Raw genomic sequence first — 21,016 nt, 5'->3', positions numbered from 1 at the left:
ATCTCTTTTCAGATGCCTGAACCAGCACCCCAGCTCTGTAAAACAGCAAGCTTCGTCAGCCCCTTCCATCAGATGGCTCCGTTGATGTTACAGGAACGATGCCAACAAGAGTCCTTGAGAGACTATTTCCCAGCCCCTGCTTCCCTCCCCTACTCGGGAGACGTGTGGCAGTCTCTCCGTTATTCAGCACGCAATACTATTCATTGTCTTAAACAAAAGTGGGAGGTGACAACGTTTAACTTTATCCGAGCCCTGTGTTCCTGGAAAGTAGCAACAGGGTCAAGAAATCCTTTCACATTTTGTAGCCCTTTTGGGATCCAAGAATTGGCCAACCAGCTAACAGCAAAGACATCTGCCCTTGCAGATTCAGAGAGATGCCGTTAAGTCCACCTTTCCTCATTGACTTCCTTGTTTTTTAAAAAAATTCTAAGCTCTCTTCCTCCTCTTTGTGACATTCATTCATGATCATTCTCCCTGTTGCAATAGACTGAATAAAACATTTCCTCAGTTACCTGGTACATTGGATCTTTCACAAAAATAAAAAAGCCATTCTTAAATTAACTATTTCCTACACTGGCTTTTGCTTCACTTGGAACCCCTGCTCTCAAGGAGCAGTGTAGCTTGGTTAGTTTTTCAAAACATGGGGTCTGGAGCAAGTCTCAAACTCGGGCTCTGCCACTCACACCATGTGATCGATCATGGGCAAGGGACTTGCTTCTGTGCCTCTATGTGCCCATCTGTAAATGGGGATTTTAATGATGGTGATGATGGTGATGGTGGTGGTGGTGATGATGATGATGGAACCAACCTCACAGGGTTGTTATGTAAAGAACTCAGTGTAAAGGCCAGTGTAGCTCAGCGGTTGGGCATCAACCTATGAACCAAAAGGTCATAGTTTGATTCTAGGTCATGGCACATGCCCAGGATGCTGTCTCAATCCCCTGTAGGAAGCTTGTGGGAGGCAGCCAATCAATGATTCTCTCTCATCATTGATATTTTTATTTCTCTCTCCCTCTCCCTTCCTCTCAGAAATCAATAAAAATATATTTTAAAAAAAATAACTCATAACCAGTGTGTGGTTCACCAAGCTATACATATGTCTATTGTTATTTGAGGGATACCTAAGGCTCCCCAAGCCCTTATATTCTGATGAGTGTTTTTTTCTATTCTATATCTGAACTGAAATTTCATACTCACCTTTTAACCCCAGCACATACAGAGAAGGAGAACAATAAATATTGAATAAGTTAATGGAGGATGGGTGAATGAATGGTTGCATAGAAGAAAAAGGGAACTACAAATGAGCAGGCAAGTATTATTATAAGCAAAAGATGACTGTTTTTTAATCAAATGTAGTATTTCCCCAGTTAAATGAACATGCTGAATTCCAAGCTTAATCTCACATATGTGTCATTAATGCTCAGAAATCAAGTCCAATACATTTCATTGAGTGTGTGGGTGCTACACAGGCAGCTGACAAGATCCAACACACTGGACTCAATGTTCCAGGATCAAGGTATGTGAGGCAGTAGGACCTAACTTCAATTAATGGCAGCTGTCTCTCGTTTCTTTCCTTAGGGAAAGAGTATAAATTAAAGTCTAGCCAGATTGAAATGCATCATTGTTCAACTTGAATTCCCACTTTTTGATTCATCACTAAGACAGAAATGCTTTCGACATATACTCAGCCTCATCATTCTTCACACCAAGTTGAAATACATAGACTTATCTAGGCACTAAACGTGGGAAATATTTTTAAACTTTAAAACAGACAGAACTGTATGTCATTTAGAAAAATTAAGCTGTAATGTGATACGCAGTTTATGTTCTAAAACGAATCAATATTCCAGGCAACCAGCCATAATTCTTACGGTATACTGCCCTCCAGTGGATTCCTGTCACACATAACCTCTGAAAAATTTAAATAACCTATACACAAGCTTTCTTTTAACAGTGATGTTCAATCTTTAACATAAACTTTAAAAATGTTCTTGCAAATACTAACAAATAATTCTCAAGACTATTTTTTCCCCTTAAAGAGCTTTTATTTAAACTATCTGATGTCAAGGTAAAGGACCAGTCCATTGCCCCCAGAGCTTGACCCTCCCTCAGTAGCTGCTGTAGTGTTGGTTTATTTCTATTTTGTCCCATTATTGGTGGGTCCTGAGTCTACTATTTCTTCTAACTAAATTCGCTCTGGATAAAATGACTTTGCATCTGTCGGAAGAAACTCCAATAGCTCCTTTAAATGCTACCTTGACACTACCGGGTAAGCAAACAACTATTTCATTTCATAAGTGAAAGTCACAAATCAATGGAAAAATTGAGACTAAAACTCAGATATTCCATTCCCTGTGACCCCTGGATATGTGAAGTTCTGAGAACAGCAAGATGACTTCCAATATGCCATGATTTGATTTGTTCCATTCTGAGTTTGGTTTGGTGAAATGTTTCCTGTCTTTTGTGTCTATTTTGTTTCTCCCAGCCTCCTTTCTAGTATCTGAACACTGCAACCTTTTCTGTTGTTTTAGAACAGAACTATGCAGCTGTAAAATGGAAGGATCTCTTAACCTTCGAGACAGCATGGAAGGCCCTGGGAAGTATTAATGCTAAGAAACATAAACCAGAGAAAGATACGTATCACACGATCTCACTCATATGTGGAATCAAATGAACAAAATAAACTGATGAACAAAATGGATCCAGAGACATAGAAGCATGGAACAGACATTGACAAATCTCAGAGGAAAGGCAGGGTTGGGAGGGGGGGCGGGAGGATGAGGGTGGGAAGGGTGGGGAGAGGTTACCCAGGGAATTTTTATGCATATGCATTGCCCAAGGACATAGTGTGGTGAAGGCCTGGGAGGGGTGGGTGCGGGGTGGAGGGGGTCAATGGGGAAAAAATCGGGAGGACATCTGTAATACTTTCAACAATAAAGATACATTATAAATAAATAAGTAAATAAATAAAATAGTACTTCCAGGTGGGGCTGTTCCTCATTAGGTAATTCTCTTCCTCGTTTTTCTTAGATAAACATTATACAGCAAATATTCCACAAGAAATTGGGAATTTAATGCATAAGACTTTATCAGGGTGGAAAATTACGATGAATACTAACTCAGTAGCAGGATTCTCACAGATAACAAATTTAATGAAAAAGAAAATGATTGGAGGACATTTCTGGAAGAAAGCTACTGTCTTTTCCTGTTACAGTAAGCATGACTACAGTTAAGCCCAATTTAGTCCTCTTGAGTGTACACAGAAGTGGGGCTTTAAAACAATGCTCTAAATTCACCACCAGGTCACTGAAAATGTGCCTGCTATCCTAAGGAAATGTTGAAGTAACACAGCAGTCCAAGGCATGCCATTTGAGTTTATTTGAAAGCACTTTCACATTCTGTTTGCTTACCAAAATGTTCCCTCAATACTTACAAAAATTAACATAGGAAATTATCTGTTTCGCTTATGATAACTTCAATTACATTTTGAATAGGCTACAACCAAACTTTGAGATCAATTTCTTTACAGAATTCTTTAACAAAAAGACTAAGAGGAGCTCTTGAGAGTGATTATCTAAATTTGATTCTAGTGTAATTTTGATATTCAACATGTATTCACTTATTCACGCTCATCTCTAAAAATATTCATTGATCATCTAATATGTACCAGAAAGTATGCAATATATGGAGGATTCAAACAGGAGCAAGCCAAGGTCCTGCTGAGCAAGTGCCCAACAATTAGTGGGCAAGTTATATGGGTAAATAGGTCACTAGAGCCCAAGACAGTGAAGGTGTGGTGATAGGGGCATGCAAAGGCTGTTATGAGAACAGAGGGTATGTTTCCCAGAAGCAGCATTATTTACATTTTTAAAGATCCGTGACTTGGCTGGGTACGCAGGCTGCAATGAGACTACTCCAAATGCAAATACAGCCAGGCACCCCAAAGGTGGATTGTGAGGGAAATTGCAGAGCGTTCCATTTGGCCTGAGTGAGGGCAGCCTGTGGGGGAGTGGGGTCTTCGCAAGGTGGGCTTACATGTTTCCACCGGTGTTTGGAAAGTTAATGGGAACAGGTGAAGAATTTTAAGCAGGATAATGGCATGGTCAGATTTTAATTTTAGAAAGTTTACTCTGGAGGCAAAAAAATTATGAGGGATATTTCATTAGCTGTGAGCAATCCAGTTAAGCGGATTTGGGAGGGGGGGGTAATCCAAAGGAGAGATAATGATAATGCAAAGCCAAGAAAGCAATAAATCCAATGCGATAAGTCTTAAGTAATTTACATTAACAATTTTTCCAGGTTTATAAATTCTCTAAAGTGAGTGTTTGTATAAATCATATCAAATTATTTCTCAGATGAAAAAATGTTGTAAAAGTGAATTTTTAATCAGAAATAGGACCATATATATCATTAATATAACCAGTTGTATTAATACAACTGGTTATATTAATGATATATATAAATATACTCATATTTGCTTATTTGTTTTTCCTCCTAGGACCTAGGGTATCATTCCATATATCTACTGGGTTTTGCTCATCTTTTTTTTTCAAATTTTTAAAATTGATTTCAGAGAGGAAGGGAGATGGAGAGAGAAATCAGTGATGAAAGAGATTCATTGATTGGCTGCCTCCTGCATGCCCCACGCTGGGGATCAAGCCTGCAACCCCGGGCATGTACCCTAACTGGGAATCAAATTGTGACCTCCTGGCTCATAGGATGATGCTCAACCATTGAGCCACGCCAGATGGGCATTGCTCACGTCTTTAAATTATACAGTCTATAATCAGATCTGAGTCTTGCCTTCTCCAGTATATCCTATCCTTTCTTAGGTTATTTTACACTTAAAAGCATTGTTCATGGGCCAAAAGAAATCTCTGAAATAAGAATTAGTGGGAGGAAAGAACTGATAAGAAAAGAAGTGACAATAATGACAGACACTTAGGATAATACTCTGGCACTTCCACAATGACTAAAGACATTCTGAAACACAATGCACTCATCTTGAATTAGACAAGAGCTAAGCTGAGAATCATTTATAAAAGCACCTCAATCCTGGCTCAATATAAAATAAAACAAGCCTAATTGCAATGCATAAATGAAATTGTCCTGGAGAAAATATCCAAGCTCTTCATGCTCTATACAGAGGTGCAAAATTGAGTCCGAGTGTGGTCCTTGCCCACATTGCTTAACCTTTCTTGGCCTGGTGTTTCATCTATAACAGGGTTTCACAGCACTATTGACATTTGGAGCAAGATAATTCTTTGTCATGGAGAGGAATCTGGAACATATCCCAGGCTAAATTTAGCAGGCAATTCTGAGCGTATTTTCTCCAGTGTCGGGGAAAGCTCCTGCCTGCACTCAGCCTCATTTCCTGGTGGGTGACTGATACACATTCATCTCCACAGTATAGACTCCACGCACCCAGGCTAAATCTTTGCAGAGATTGAGCAATCTTTGAGCAATATTGCCCAAAGGATTATCTGCCCTCTGTGAGAATGGCACTCTGGCTAAAACAAAAGGAATTCACATTACAAAGTAAACAACCTGGTTTTTACTCTTAAACAACTGCGTTCAAATCACTTTACTATTGTCTTAAGAATGGTAGAGTAGATTGTAATCAAAATTCAAATTTTCTCTCTTTTGCTAGAAAAATACAATTTGCAGGCAAGTTTCAAGTCAAAGTTTGCCTGACCTTCTGCCCATCAACTTCTCTGTATGTTTGCTTGGTTCATTGTTTGCTTTTAAGAACTGATTTTTAGTCTGGGCATCTTGCTACAAATATGAATTTTATTCCTTTTTTGTTTATTTTTCAATTCAAACTATTAATTTTAGTTATTTTTAATTCTTGCAAGTACAAAGCCATATGTGACAGCCAATTTAAGAATGGTCCAGGCTCCACTATTAGGCGATTTCTTTTTCTTATAGTTGCATTTTCCAACTTTTGCCTAATTGGAAAACAGTATGAGCTTTTCTTTGTATTGGTATGTCTTCTCCATCATGACTCGCTCTGGGAGAATAGTAGAAATGCCAGAGCTAAACAATGGGATGAAAAAACATCTGTATAGAGTTATGTATCAAGTAAACATGGGGATTTTTATGGGTTTTAGTATTTATCAGCATTCTCAGTTTCTAAAATGAATTTTTATTTTTTTAAATACATATTTATTGTTAACAGTACTACAGATATCTTTCACCACACTTCCCTCCCCCCCATTATCCTCCTCCTCCCAACCCCTCTAAAATAAATTTTTAAGTAAAAGGTATGGAACTTAAAACAAAACATTAAAATGACTTGTGTGGTCCAAGACACAGATGAGGGATTTCAAAATTCCCCCCAAAATGCCAGCTGCTGTCAGCTGTTAGTTCTTCAAAAACCGCTTCAAGTGCTGGGGAGGAAGAAGTCAGGGCTGAACCCGTGCACAGGGAGTTCGCTGCCCATGGAGGAAGCAGGGGAAGGCATTTAAATACAATTAAGTCCCCACTTAACATGGCGGGTAGGTTCTTAAAACTGCCACTAGAAGTGAACCGTCGCAAAAGGACACCAAGGTCCCCATGAACGCGGTACACACACACGAGTTAAGTTTCCAAGGCACATTTCTGGTCACAAAATTATCACCAAACTCCTACATAAGGACCCCAAACACCTCTGCTATTCAGCACTGAAATCAAGTGGGCACGGGCGGACACACCTTGACCTAGTCCGGCCTCTATTCTGTTGGACGGCGATTCCAGCAGGAAAGCCCACAGCCTAACCAGTTCTACTGCAGGCGAACCACGGATTCTCCCGTATCCATTTCCATAAGCGTGCATGCGCGCGTCCACGCATAAAACCTCAGACAGTTCAGAAAGACGGGGGAAAACAAGTCATCACAATTTTCCAACCTGCTTCGTCCAGTTCAGGGTCACGGGTGGCGGGAGCCTGTCCAGAAGCTCCGGTGGCGAGGTCCCCTCCCAGGGCCCCGCGCAGCCGCCCCCCAGGCCCCCAGGCCCCGGACGCGGACAGTGTGCACAGGCCGGACCCCTCGGGCGCGGCTTTGGGACGTGGGAGGAAACCCACGCAGACGTGGGCGAACGTGCCCACGCCACGCACACGGCCACCCCTGCAGGAACCCATTTGTTTTTCTCGTCAACGTCGTAACAAAATGACATGGAACAAAACGAACAACTGTGTTTGGGGACGCGCTGTACCCTCTGCGGCACGGTGCGCCGTCTCTGCCGCTTCCTGGAGCGCCGCGTGCTGCGGTGAACCAAGTAAGTAGAAAACCCGCAGAGGCGCGGGTGAGCTCTCTGCCTCAGCCAGGGCAGCGCAGAATGAGCCACTGTCCTCCAACGTCCACTCCACAGGCAGCAACTATTGTGAGGGCGACCCTTGCTTACTTATCTTCAACTGTTCCTGGCTGACTTTGCAAAAAATAAAAAATAAAATAAATAGGAATGCTTAGTGTCCGGCAAATCTAACCAGTCGCCACCCTGTATAGGGGGAATCAGCTGCCAACCGGCAGGTGTTTACGGGTGCAAGGAAGAGTCTTCCATCCCAAATACCCCAACTACCGCCGGCACCTTCTCTCGGGCATTTAGCTCTCATTTCTCTGGGATAAGGGGTTTCTTCAGCCACAAAGAGGGAGTAACTCCGAGTACTGCAAGAAACTATACCACCGTGGTATTTGTATATTTAAATGTTTCTAAGCATAGAAAAGGTGCAGCCGAAGTACAGTGTAAAAGATAAAAGAGTGTGTGTTTGTGTGCGTGAGTTTGTGTGCGTGGGCTGTGGAGGGAGGCAATTTGGGGGGGAGAGTAAATGCTGGGAAGAGAGAGGAATGGAGGGAGGGGGAGGAAGAGTAGGGGGAGAGAAACGGAGAGGAGAGATCAAAAGAGCCCCTAAGAGGTAAAGCTTGACAGGAGACATAAGAGAGAGAGAGTGCAGGATTGAGATGGAGGAATGGGGCTGGGAGGAAAGCGAGAACTGAAGGGACGTGTGAGTGCGCGTGCAGGTGTGTGTGTGCATGGGCTGCCGCGGCCCACTAATACCACCGTATAAGAAGCGATTATTAAATATTTACAAATTTTGCAAGCCAGTTGTTAAACTGTTGGTAGTTTACTCTTAGCCCCCGTAGAAGTATTTACAACAAGGAAATTCACATCTCTGCCAATCGGGGCCTTTTTTGTTTGTTTGTTTTTAAGAGAGTTCACCAGCACGCCATTGTCCTTGCCCCCCTCAAATGAGATACTGAGTGAGATCTATGGGCCCATGTGAGGAGGGCAGGCCCTAGACATGGCAAAGCAAGGGGGAGCTGGGTCCCTGAGGCAGAGCAGCGCCACTGTGCGAGCTTGGGCCCTCCCGGTGTGAGAAGTGCATTTCTATGTAGCTCGGTGATTCTTAGTAGAGGACAACTATGCCCCCCAGGGGACATTTAGCAATGTCAGGACACATTTTGGTTATCACGCTGGGAAGGTGTCAATTGTTTCTGGCATCTGTAGGTAGAGTCCAGGAAAGCTGCTAAACATCGTACAGCACACAGGACACCCCGACAACCAATAATTTTATGGCTCAAAATGTCACAGGTTGAGAAACCTTGACCTAGTCAAGCCACTATGATGTTGGATTGCTATTACAGCCGGAAAACTCATAGCCTAACTCATTCTAGGTGTCTTAGCATTTTTCTATTTTTGAAGCATCCATTCCTTGAAACCTGTGAGCACTCTTCTGGCAATGGAAGGGGTTATTTACCAAGTACATTCCCTTTGGAGAGGTCTAAAAGAGTTAACACTCCTTCAGAAAATAAGTCACTCACTCCTACCCAGAATCTTATTTGGGGAGCAAGAGGTGAGGGTGTTAATATTTCTCTTCCAAGAAAGTGATGGACCCAAAGTGCTCTCTGTAATTACGCTGAGGATGTTATTGAACTTGACTAATTGAATTCCTCTGGTCACATAGATGTAAAAATAGATTCCACAGAGATGTCCACTTGGGGGGAAATATGTTGGCAAAGATTAAACAAATGGAGATCCAAGCTCTCTATTGCTGTTCTGTTGAAATAAAACTAAAAATGCATATTCTTTGAGAGCATAGTGAACCTGAAAAAGAAAAATCAATAAATATTTTCTACTTTTAATGTAATGAGAAAAAGAAAAGGAACAGAGTTCTGATCCCTCCAAGGCAGATAGATTGTTTCAGCATTAAGTTTTAACAGAAGTTCATCTCCCAATTATTTATATAATATGAATAGTATATCTGTAATATAAATTATGTAATTGTACTAGAGGCCTGGTGCACAAAAATTTGTGTGCTTGGGGGGTGGGGGCGGTGTCCCTCAGCCCGGCCTGTGCCCTCTCGCAGTCTAGGACCCCTCAGGGTATGTCCACCTGCTGGCTTAGGCCTGCTCCCCGGGGGATTGGGCCTAAGCTGGCAATCAGACATCCCTCTGGCAGCCCAGGAGCCCTCAGGGGATGTCCACTTGCCAGCGGGGAGCAGGCCTAAGCTGCAGTTGGACATCCTTAGTGCTGCTGAGGAGGCAGAAGAGGCTCCCACCACCACTGCTGTACTGGCAGCCATCAGCCTGGCTTGTGGCTGAGCAGAGCTCCCCCTGTGGGAGCGCACTGACCACTAGGGGGCAGCTCCTGCATTGAGCGTCTGCCCCCTGGTGGTCAGTGTGTGTCATAGTGACCAGTCATTCTGCTGTTAGGGTCAATTTGCATATTACCCTTTTATTATATAGGATAGAGGCCTGATGCATGGGTGGGGGCTGGCTGGTTTGCCCTGAAGGGTGTCCCGGATCAGGGTTGGGGTCCCGCTGGGGTGCCTGGCCAGCCTGAGTGAGGGGCTGAGGCCATTTTCAGGCTGGCCATGGCCATGGCCTGGAAGCAGGTATCTGGGATTTATTTATCTTCTATAATTGAAACTTTGTAGCCTTGAGCAGAGCTCAGGGCTGGCCAGGGCAGGCGGGAAGCTTGGCTTCCTCCATTGCCGGGGCAACCCAAGCCTCCTGCTTGCCCCAGCTCTGTGACCACCGCCATCTTTGTGACGGAGTGAGGGAGTAATGGTTAATTTGCATATTACTCTTTTATTAGATAGGATGGTTTACTAAGTTGGTATAATATTAAAGGAATGTGTAGTGATTTGTGTTCATATATACTTGAATTTTTATGCTAAATAATTAATTAAATATCTTTTGGAGAGTGTTTGCTTTTCTCAGAAAGAAAGATACTGAATTTTGAAGAATCTCTAACTCTATATATTCCCTAAAGTAATTTATAAGCACAAAGTCAGCCTTATAAATGTTAACATATACGTGCAAAGAACGAATAAAACTGCAGCCTGCATTCCATCCCTGACTCAGAGCTTGCAACCTGGCCCCTAAGGAGTCACTTATAACTCCAGATGTGTATGGTTGAGCACACTCTATTGGTTTTTAAAAATTATTTTTCATACCACTTGCATGTGCTTTATCATGCACATTAATTCTGTGCCTTTCTTCTGTTGTTCCTCTGATGTTTAGGTTCAGCCCTTGCACCCTCTTTCCAGCTATGCAAACCTTGTCCATCCTTCAACATCTGGAGACTTGAGTCCCAATATAAAGCCTTTTTCAGTTTGCCAGTTTTCACTGATCTTATTCTCTACTCTAACCCCTTTCTATTATCTTATATTCATATGTCCTCTTTTTATATGTAAGGTAATGTGCGGAAAGATTCATTCATTCCTTCTGTGAAAGAGGTTATTCTGTTTCATTCCCCCCCCCTTGGTTTTATATCAAATAAGTATATGTATTTATCCATCATAAACATTGCATTTAGAAATATGAGTCTTAAGGAATTACTAAGGAATAATAGTGAGGTATTTTGTATAAAGGATTAAAATATTTCACATGAATAATGCTAATAATCAAAATTATGCATACATAATTAATTTATTAGTTTTCCTGTGTGTTGGGTACACAACTTGAAAAAAAATGACTTGTGTTGTCCATCGTCATTTATAGCTACACCAGTAATATTTTGCATGTATTTTTCAAGGCAGTAAATGTCAACGCTTTCTGGTAGTATGAAGCTTTCAGTTTTGCATTCACAAAGCTTTTGGTATCAGGCACCTATTGTTATAGGTTGGGTAGTCTCACCCTTTTGAAATCAGAAAGTAAAAGTCCATCAGTCATTGAAAAGGGGAATTAGAAAGGCATAGTGAAGAAATCAAATACATTGACATTATTAATAACCCCCACACAATTGCCATGTTTATTCCTCATTCACAGCAGAAAAATACTTCAGAGCTATCCACTGATTAAAAATTATTCTGACCATTATATTTTATGGTCATAAAACCAAACACATGTATGGTAGCAATATATAAAATATCTGGGTGACATCCAAATCACCCATTAGCACAAAGAATGTAGAACACAAATGGAGCACTAACACATTCACCACCTCCTGAAATTGGCCATTCTGATTGGATTTCCCTTGATTGGCATTTGGGCTCTTCTCTGACCATTTTAATGGCCTTATTTAGTCTTTCATTTTCAATATTGAAACTTGTGTTCTTTCAAATCTCAGTTCGGATTTTATGTAAAGGGAAAAAAATGAAATAAAAAAGAAACAAGAGTTTTTATGGTAATGGAAGAGAAATATAATACCTAAAATGCTGGAAAGAAAAAATGGTACCATAAAAGTGATTAGTTTGGCTTTTTTTTTTTCTGCCTGTAGGGCCGTGATTATTCCATTCTGGGAAAGAAATGCATATTTCACTCTTTACTGGCTGAAACAAGCTACTGTGACTAAAGTGTATATTTTCTTAATTCAGAAGCACATGTGGGTCACAAGATCACATGGCCAGTCACACTCTTGAAGATTATGGTGGAAAATCAAAAGACAGGAAATGAAGACAACAAGAGATGCTCTCAAAGAGGTTAGTCATCTTAGGAAATCTTGTGAATATTTGTAAAATATAGATTCTATTGGTGTCAGATGTCATAACTTCATAACAATTGTAACACATTAAACTCTAGCATTCACTTTATATAACAGGGGTGGGCAACCCCTGGTACGCGAAACCCTCTCTTATAGTCTTCCATTTACAATTTTTGTGAACATTTGAATGACTTAAATGTTAAATTACAAGGAACTGGCAAGACAATAGATGTTATGTTTGGTTACATAAAGGCTTTTGAAAAGAAACTGGAAGTCTTTAAGAGGGATGTGGATGGTGATAGATTTAGATATTTCCCAAACCTCAAGAGTCACATCAAAGACCTCCCAAAAGATGACAGAACAGGCTATCAAAGCCTTCAAAAGCTGTTTTTAAACATCATCGAGTGAACTATTGAGCAGTTCTTCTCAAGGTTTGAGAAATTCAGAGAACTGGAAGAGACAGCAAAATTCATGAGGTTTCCAGACAACATGAAACTGGAGGAACTAAACTTACAAATGTTTTCATGGATAGATATGGCTGACTTTGAAATGCAGTTGATTGAATTTCAGAGTAGCTCAATTTGGAAGCAGAAATTTATTGACCTTAGAATTGACTTGGAAAACATTGAAAAAAAGCGATTAGAGACAGGAGTACCAGAGAGAAGTGTCGAAAATGAACTATTGAGGTCTTGGAATGCCATTCCAGAAAATTTTTTCTGTTTAAAAAACTTTGCAATAGCGTTACTCTCCATGTTTTCATCCACATATGCTTGTGAATCTTTGTTCTCAGTGATGAATTTTGTTAAGTCTCATAATAGGAGTAGCCTGACGGATGAAAGTAGTAGCTCGTGCAGATCTCTGAAGGTCACGAAATATAAACCTGATGTAAAATCTCTGTCATCAGTGATGCAGCAGCAAAAGTCCCACTGATAATATCAAACAGAGTCATAAGGTTTTCTGTCGGACTATTAGTGTACACGTATACATTAAAAAATAAATGTATTTTTCATCATCATATACTGTGTTTTTGTCGCTCGAATGAATTTTATTATTTCTTCAAGGTTCTTCACATACATACACCTTAAGAGATATCAAGTAGGCGTAACATGTTCTCAAAAAATTAGGGTTGGCACGCAGAAGAATTTTGAGTCAGAGATTTTGCTGATTTTGGCACGCACTCACAAAAAGGTTGCCCACCCCTGCTCTATAACATCTCTTAAAATTTACAAACCTGACTAAGTGTTTTTGTACTGTGTATAATCAAGAAGGGATGGAGCCTTTCATTCGGGAGTGAATATGGGGTAGAGCAGCCTTATAAAACCCTGGGAAGGACCGACACAAATACAAGCTCCATAATCACAAAAGCTGACTCCTCGTAACATGCATACTATATTATGGTTGGAGAACCAGAGTTGCATTAGTCAGTCTCTGGAGAGCTCTGACTAATACAATTAATGGTGGTTTTACTTTCCTCTCACATTTGTTTAAACGAATTTAAAACAAAACATCACCAGGTGTATATATTTTTATTTCCCAAATATATGTTTTTAAAACTACATGTGGCTCCTAACTAGTTTTTTATATCGCAAAAAAAGAAAATGCTAATAATTGTGTGAAAGGTAGCTTAAAACAGTCTTTTTAAGAAGTAAAAGTTAGCAAGTTACATTGAATTTTTTCCAACTGCCATAAAATTTCATCATCTTTTATTCCAACATGGTATTCATTTTTGAAAAAGACTAATAGTTTTTACTCAGTCGTTCAATTTTTAGTTTCTGAAGACACTATATAATTAGGAACAAATTTTAATGGCCAAAATCAACTACAGGCTAAAGATAACATTTAAATTAATGTTATTAGGTATTAACAAATGATAATGACTTACTAAAAATGTAAGCCACTTCTCCAATCCTTGCCACTGCTCTAATGGGTCTCCTTAGGTGTCCTGACAAATGTTTCTTTGACATTTGCTTCCAGAAGCCTCTGAAATGGTTCAAGATATTATTCCAATGACAGTTACTCCAAGGCTCCACCAAGTAAAAGGCTAATGTTTCCTAAACCTGGATGAGCATCAGAATCATCTAGGGAATTGGGTACACTGAGCTTTATCCTTCTAGGTTTGAACTGAGTAGATTCTGGGAGAGACCTAACATCTGTTTAATCTCAAACAAGTCATGCTGTGATGCAGAGGATGGGGTCCAGAAGTACCGTTCCCCCAATATATTCTCAAATGGCACAAGTATGGGTTTCAGCAAACCAGCGTGTGGTTCAAGCCACTCACATTCTAATCGTTCACAGTGAAAAACTGCCCGCCAGTGGGAGGAGTCACCTGAGTGGTGTACCGCTGTACATGCTGGCCAGGCCACCTTCTCTATCTGCTTCTGAAACTCCATTTCCTACTTTAAATAAGGATTCAGGTCTTTATCCACAAATAGGAATACCTCCTTCTAGGGACTAAATGTTTGTGTCCACCCCCTCCCCCAATTCATATTTTGAAACCCTAATTGCCGATGTGATGATATTTGGGGGGGTGGGGGGGGCTTTGAGGGGTAATTAGGTTTGAATGAGGTCACAAAAATAGAGTCCTCATGATGGGATTATTGTCCTTATCACAAGAGACCAGAGAGCTAGCTCCTCCCTCTTTGCCATGTGAGGATACAGAGAGAAGATGGCCATCTGTGAGCCAGGGGCTCTCTCCACACCCCAACTATGCTGGCACCCTGATCTGCCCCCACTGGCATTCCTGTACTCCATTGTCTTGCTCTACTCTTTCCTGTAGTGTGTATTGCTACCATATTAGAGAATTCGCTTAACTTTTAAATAGAATTTAATTTCCTAAGAACAGAAATCTTTGTCAGCTTTTTTCACTAACATATTCTACACAGTTGGAACAGTGACTGGCAGCTAGTTGAGGCTCTATAAATATTTACCAAATTATTCAATCTTGGTCACTTTCTACTTTCTTCCTAATACTTAGTAAAATATAGCTCAATATTTACATATTACGAAGTATTATATGTATTCTTTCTGCGCATCTCTCTGCCTCTGGATGATACACTCTATACAAAGCTATGTAATTCTTATAAATAAACAACTTTCTCGTGAGTTCTGCCCTAAAGACTACTCACTACCCAGATCACCTCTTACTCTTGAAGGTCAGAATATTTTTTGGACTGGACTCTTTGCAGTTAATTTAGCTGTTTGATACCTGATTAGGAAAATCTCTCCCTGCCTCTCCACACATAACTATCACCAAAATAAACCACTATTCGTGAACCATTGATTAACATAAAGACTTTGAATCAATAGTCTCTAAGCTCAGCTTTTCATGTGTTTGGAAATCAGTGGCATCACATAGTATTCCAGGCCACAGGCACAATCGGTTTGGGGATCTCCAATGTCTCCCAGCCTTGGCTCTATAAACCAAATAAAACAATTCATCTCCAAGCCCTTAGGAATTGGCCCAACTTATAATTAGGGTGTCCCCTTCTACTTGGAAGGTTTTTACATGACCCTTCCTATCTGAGAATAACAAGTGGGGAGCCAGCAGCCGATGGAGAGAAACATCATCCATGCCACTGAGGCCTGCCTACTCTGAGCAAACCAGTCATGACATTGTCATGTGTCAAATTCACACAGAGTCCACAATGGGTTTGGAACCCAAAGCCTCATAGAAGAAGGCAATGTTCCCCTATGGATGTCCTCCCTCAAGGGTCCAGAAGGCATGACAGCAATCACTCTGGTCTCCTGGTTCTGGCCAAGGGTGCCCTCTCTACCTCCCTCCCCCTTGAACCTGCTGGCACATTGAGCAGCCAGGAGCGGAGCAGGACATTCAGGATACTGGCTCTCTCACTGCCCTCTGCACCAGCTGCATCTTGGAGTTGTGACTATCTCTTCCTACTGCACAGCTTTCATGAGTTGAATTGGAGTGAAGGTGGGGGACAGGAAATATTAGCCAAAATGGAATGTGAGAATATGTTGGATTTCAGTGGCATGTGCTTTTTCTTTCCTATCTATGTTTGGTTTTTGTATTGGTCTTTTTTTAAAAAAATATTTTATTGATTTTTTACAGAGAGGAAGGGAGAGGGATAGAGAGTTAGAAACATTGATGAGAAAGAAATATCGATCAGCTGCCTCCTGCACACCTCCAGCTGGGGATGTGCCCACAACCAAGGTACATGCCCTTGACTGGAATCAAACCCAGGACCCTTCAGTCTGCAGGCCAATGCTCTATCCACTGAGCCAAACCAGTTCGGGCTGTATTGGTCTTTAGTGTGTTTGGTCACTACTGGTGCAAACTGTGTGTGAGTTACATAGAATGCTAAGAGAAAAAAAAATATTAACCATTAAAGTATTCATATTTTGTTGTGGAGGCAACATTAAGACCTTATTCCAGCTTTGAAATAGCAAGCAGATCCCTGGTCCTCCCTGGTCCTGATCTCGGTTGTGAGTGCCAGTAACACACCAACCTGTTCTGGGGCAGACGTCAGTGATCACTGTGCTCACCCCCAATGCCCTTTGGTCTCTTGCCCACTTCATGCACTTCACCAGCCCCCCAACCCCAGCAATATGTGACCTAGAAGCCACTGAATTTTCAGTTTCTGACTTCTCCCAGTTAATAATAATCCAAGCCCACTGCCCAAAGATAAAGATCTAAAACCAATCACCATGCCTCTGTCAGGGATCACGAGGGCACCCCAACAACTCGAAAGGTTTCATACAATATCACTGCATTAAAAAAAATGCATAACCAAGGCTTAGGGGAATAAAGGGGCCTCCTGGCATAAAAAGCACTGGAGGACTCCCACACAGCCACGTTTAATAAGCCATGTTCCAGCGGATGCCTTGTATGGAGACATTTCCAGGGTGCGTTTCATGCTGTAATGTTCAGCAGCTGCAAGGCTAACCCTCAACGTGTTCCATATGGGGCTGTGATTATGATCGGCTCCTTCTGGAAAGGCTCTCCTGGACTTCTTCTTTAATTAGGATTCAAATGCGCAGAGGGCCCACAGAAGATGGGCGAGAGGCCTTTTATTTCCATCATTATCATTTCTCTCAGGCAAGATCAACTTTCAGAAAAAGATGTGCAGATTCTCTCTAATCTTCACAAAAAGAGGTCCAGCCTGTTAAACTAAATCCTCTCGTTTTTTAAAAATAATCGAACATGACTTTGAGGCAGCAAGCTTCCGCAAAATAGCAATTGTTCATTGCTCTACTAAAAGATGCTGCTGGTGTCACAGTGGGTTGGGGCATTTGTAAAAATAGTATATATACCTCACTGAGAAGGGTAGACACAGGAACCTTAGGAAGAAGCTGACTGACCATTTTAATGAGATAATGCCCCCCTCCCCCCACATACATTATCTTAGACAAGGCAGTCATTTAAATTAACATATACTGAAGGCTGGAATGATATCTGTAAAAGAGCTACCTGAAATCAACTATGCATGCAAAAACAGAAGTCATAGAAGGAATAAATTATTTGACTACTAAAACTGTAAAGCTTCTATTTGACACAGTGCTATAAATTTAATTAAAAAGTTAAAAAAAACTCGGGCTGTGGAGAGGAGATTTCAGTACATATATGTCAAACTGTGGGTTAATATCCTCCATATAGAAAAAGCTCTTACAACTCATTAAGGACAAAAATATATAAAACATCCCAATAGAAAATTTAAAAAAGCCAAAGAATGGGAAATTCACAAAAGGACAAACACCAGTAAACATAAACAAAAACTTAAACCTAATTATTAATTAAGGTAAGAAGAACACACATTTAATAATTTAATAAGAGTGGAAATAGTTTTTCCAAAGGAGCTAGCACCAAATTGATACAGCTTTGAACTGCTGGAGTCTGCTTTCATTAAATGAATGCCGTACAGTCTTTGCAATTAGGTTCATAGGAGAATGAATTTATCCATGAGGAATTTGCTTTTTTTCTGATGACATTTTATCCAGAAAGCAGTCTCCAGTGAAGCCCGTAGGAGGTTTCAAGAGACGATGCCACGCACACATTGCTGCTTCAACTCGGGAATGGCTTTCCATGTCAATCCAGGAGCGAACGCGTGGCTCTGTGTGCCTTCCTCCCCAGACCACTAACACGTGCAGATGCAGGGCTGCTTTCCAAATGAGCTCTTGCAGCAGAAACTAAAATCCTGGGGTTAAAACATTCTCCACAGAAATACATGCTTTACAATAATAGGTGGTAGAATAGCCCACCTCCATTTCATTGACGTCTAAGATGACAGAGCAGCTGCCAGAGCCATCGACAAGATGGTGGTTCAGTGACTTCCACCGCTAGGGGCATCATTCAGTGGTGACACTGCTGCGTCCTGTGAATTTAGGGTTCTTGTTCTGTGTCCCCAGGGTCCCCTATTCCCCCTCACCCCAGTTCTCCAGTAATCTAAGCCATGTCTCATTGGGATTCCACAGGTGGAAATTCAAGGGAATGCTGCGCTCATCTCTACAAGCCTGAAATCCCGTGGGGAAGGACCCTAGACATCAAGGGCTGGTTCTCTGCCCTGTTTAAAGATAACTGGTGCCCGGCCAGTATGGTTCAGTGACTGAGCATCAACCCATGAATCAGGAGGTCACGGGTTCGATTCTCTGTCGGGTCACATGCCTGGGTTGAGGGCTCGATCCCCGGGGAGGGGGAGGGTGTACAGGAGGTAGCTGATTGGTGATTCTCTCTCATCATTGATGTTTCTATCTCTCTCTCCCTCTCCCGTCCCATCTCTGAAATCAATAAAAACATATCTTATAAAAAATTAAGGTTCTCAAATTGCCTTTCAGAAATACTTTAAAATAAAATAAAGATAGTTGGCAATTTTCAGTGTTCCCTAACATGTAGCCTTCACCCTCCACCCCACCACCCAGTCACATACCAAACACATGTATCCGACCTAGAACTTCAAATTCACCATAAAGACACAGTAAGAATATTCATGCCAGAGTGGGATCCAAGTCCAGCACTTTCTTTCACCTCAAGTACGTGGGCTTTAGTGGTCACAGTTTTATGTAGTATCATTATATTTCTGCTTTCAACCTATATGAAAGCATCCTTCATGATATTTTTCCCCACCATGACAAATGCGTAAACTTGTCAGGAGAAACCGGAGTCATCCCAGGTCGGACCATCTGTCCTGCCATCTTGCCTCCCACCTCCAGTCACTTTATTTGAAAACATGCAAGCCCAGACACAAGCTGTCATTATCTATGGTTTGCCGATCAACTACACCCTGAAACAAAACTTGGGAGAATAAAAAAGGCTTCAGGCAGAACAGGACCGAATCAAGGGAAAACTGAGATTGATAGGTCTTTCTTAGTTGCCTTCCCACTTTGAATTTCAGAATTCTCCTTGCATCCAGGCTGTCCCCACCTTGCCCTCGGGTCATGCAAGATGACATGCTCTTCTCCAGGAGCTGAAGGTCATCACTGGGGGGTTTTCTGTGGACTTGTCCTGCCTGCGTAGCATCTAGTTATCTGAATAGGAAAGATGATCTCTTCATAAATGCAATCAAATGTTATACACTCTATTTCATTCCTACCTTTTAGAACCCTGGTATCTTCTTGCTTCTCTGGCAAAAAAACTATAATGCAATTAATAGGTACCGGAAAATTAATGTTACCTTTCCCTGGAAAAATAGTTAATCTTTTTTTCATTTTTCTCAGTTAACTAATATCTATTAAGTACTTACCGTGAATGAAGCCCTAAGCTACAAAAATGAATAAAATAGGGTTTCTGCATTTAAGGATAAACTTACATTCTAGCTAGGAGGAAAGGTGCACACCAAAACACTAATTGAACAATAGAAAAAGGGTTATAATACAATGGCATTAAGAGCTAGAATAGATGTGTGCAAAAGCTGATATGGAACACTGGACAGGAAAAAGAATGAGAAGAATGAATGAGAGCACCTGGAAGTAAAACTAAAAACAAACAACAACAAAAACACCCTGAAGGCCAGTTGTGGAAAGCTGTGTGTTGTTCTGAAAAGTTAGACCTCTCTCTTCCTGCAAGTGGAAGATTTAAACAATCACTTTCTGAGATAATGCGACCCATGAAGTGACTGTGTGAGAGGAAGGCTTCAGGTGTACCACCAGTAAAGAATATGCTTTGGGCCCTAACTGGTTTGGCTCAGTGGATAGAGCTTCAGCCTGCGGACTCAAGGGCCCCAGGTTCGATTCCGGTCAAGGGCATGTACCTTGGTTGTGGGCACATCCCCAGTGGGGAGTGTGCAGGAGGCAGCTGATCAATGTTTCTCTCTCATCGATGTCTCTAATTCTCTATCCCTCTCCCTTCCTCTCTGTAAAAAATCAATAAATTATATTTAAAACAAAAAAAAAAGAATATGCTTTGAGTCCCACAGATCTTTCAGAGTTGCCACCACCCCAGCACTGGCCTTAACGCCCCTCACTTCCCTCCACACACACTGTCCTGACACTGTGATTGGGAGGTATTTATTTAAGATATTTTAAAACATTATTTCAGTCTGCATAACCCTGTCTTCTCTTTCCAGATGGTTTCAGGGAAAGGGTGATTTATACCTCTAATAGAATGAGGTGCAATGTTATTAAATAAAAAAGGTTTCAGAGATCAGCATTCTTACTTGTTTGGAAATAGCAAAATCCATCAATAGACAGTGCTAAAAGAAAGTATAAACTTCAACTTTAATTGACAAACAGATTTCCAGCAGATGTCAGATGTAAAAGAATACAAATGGATAGAATAAAAGGAGTATGATAAAAACTACAATTTAGAAATTTGTAATGAGTCTTCTTGTTTCTTTAATATATGGTTTGGAAACCCAGCCTTGTGAATGTGATAAAACATAACATTTAATATTATACATCTCCTTGTAAAATTTTTAAGCCACTGAAAATGATTTTTACAACCATAGCTATGCACTATGGGAAAGTTTAAGCCAAAACATACAGGAATGGGAGCCAATGAGAGAAGTGAGTAAAAAGATTGGTGTATGTTAAGCTTACAAAGAAAAAAAAAATTGAGAACTTTCCGAAAGTGCAGAACTAAATTCAATCCTATAACTATACTAGAGGCCTGATGCACAAAATTCGTGCAAGAGTAGGCCTTCCTTCCCCCAGCTGCCGGCACTGG

The sequence above is a fragment of the Myotis myotis genome, unplaced genomic scaffold (genome assembly GCF_014108235.1).
Source record: "Myotis myotis isolate mMyoMyo1 unplaced genomic scaffold, mMyoMyo1.p scaffold_m19_p_16, whole genome shotgun sequence".
NCBI classification, from domain to species: domain Eukaryota; kingdom Metazoa; phylum Chordata; class Mammalia; order Chiroptera; family Vespertilionidae; genus Myotis; species Myotis myotis.
The sequence above is the reverse complement of the archived record's forward strand: the minus strand, read 5'-3'. Positions refer to the sequence as shown.